Consider the following 1,222-nt stretch of genomic DNA (forward strand, 5'->3'; position numbering starts at 1 on the left):
AGACTTACCGATGTGTGTTGTGCTACCGGTTAGGTGTTCCATTGTTCTCTATCTCGAAGGCATGCTCTGCCTGTTCAAGGGTTTTTACTGGGGATATTTTCGGGGATCACGCGGTGTCTTGTGCTGGTATGGTGGGTATTAAGCATCGACATAATATTGTTCGGGATTCCCTTGTTGATGTTTGTTATCGATATGGGATTTCTGCGAGAAAGGAGGTTGACATTGGGTTGTCTGGAGGGAACGACAGGGCCCTCAGACCTGCAGATGTGTTACTTTATTCCTGGGATTGTGGTCGCGATGTCTGTGTTGACTTCACAGGGTCTTCTCCTTTGACACAGTATGGGCTTTCTGACTTTGTCCCTGGATGTGCTGTGGTTGAGGCGGCTCGTCGGAAGCGGGTCAAGTACGAATCTTGCTGTCAGGCGATTGGTTATGATTTCATTCCTTTCTCATTTTCTTCCCTTGGGGAATTAGAGAAGGAGGCTGTTTCTTTGCTTAAGCGGGTTCAGAAGAGTTCGATGGCGCAAGATATTGGTGCCGGTGCTGCTGCTCATATTTTTACTAGGATAGGTTTTGCTATTGCTAGAGGTGTGGGGGCCCAGATTGTCTCTAGGCTTCCCACTAATTTTTTGTAAGTTTTAAAACTTTTAAGTTTATTATTATAATAATAATAATAATAATAATAATAATAATAATAATAATAATATAATAACAAAGGGTATAGTAATCTGTGATTGAATTGATTGGGAGCAGAAAGTAATCAAATTCACTGATAAATTATATATGTATATGTTTATTATATATATATATATATATATATATATATATATATATATATATATATATATATATATATATATATATATATATATATATATATATATATATATTAGATAGTTAGGAATAAACTAGTCACCCACATGTTATTCATAAGCAACAGTTGGCAGCCATTCACACTCTGCCGACACTTTTTCCACTTTTAGGGACTGAAATATTATATCGTGTCCATGGCTAAACAGTTGACGTATGAAAGTATTCCTAAAAATCCCAAATTTTTAGGTTAAACATATTTAATTATTTCACTCATTTACTGCTTAATACCTGATCAAAAAGGTTCTATAATTATTTATTTTATGCTCCAATTATTATGTACGGAGTACTAATATTTAAACTTAAAAAGGTAAAAATATTTCTAACAAATCTAAAATTTTCGTAATCAATT

The sequence above is a fragment of the Rutidosis leptorrhynchoides genome, chromosome 7, assembly GCF_046630445.1.
Source record: "Rutidosis leptorrhynchoides isolate AG116_Rl617_1_P2 chromosome 7, CSIRO_AGI_Rlap_v1, whole genome shotgun sequence".
Lineage (NCBI taxonomy): Eukaryota > Viridiplantae > Streptophyta > Magnoliopsida > Asterales > Asteraceae > Rutidosis > Rutidosis leptorrhynchoides.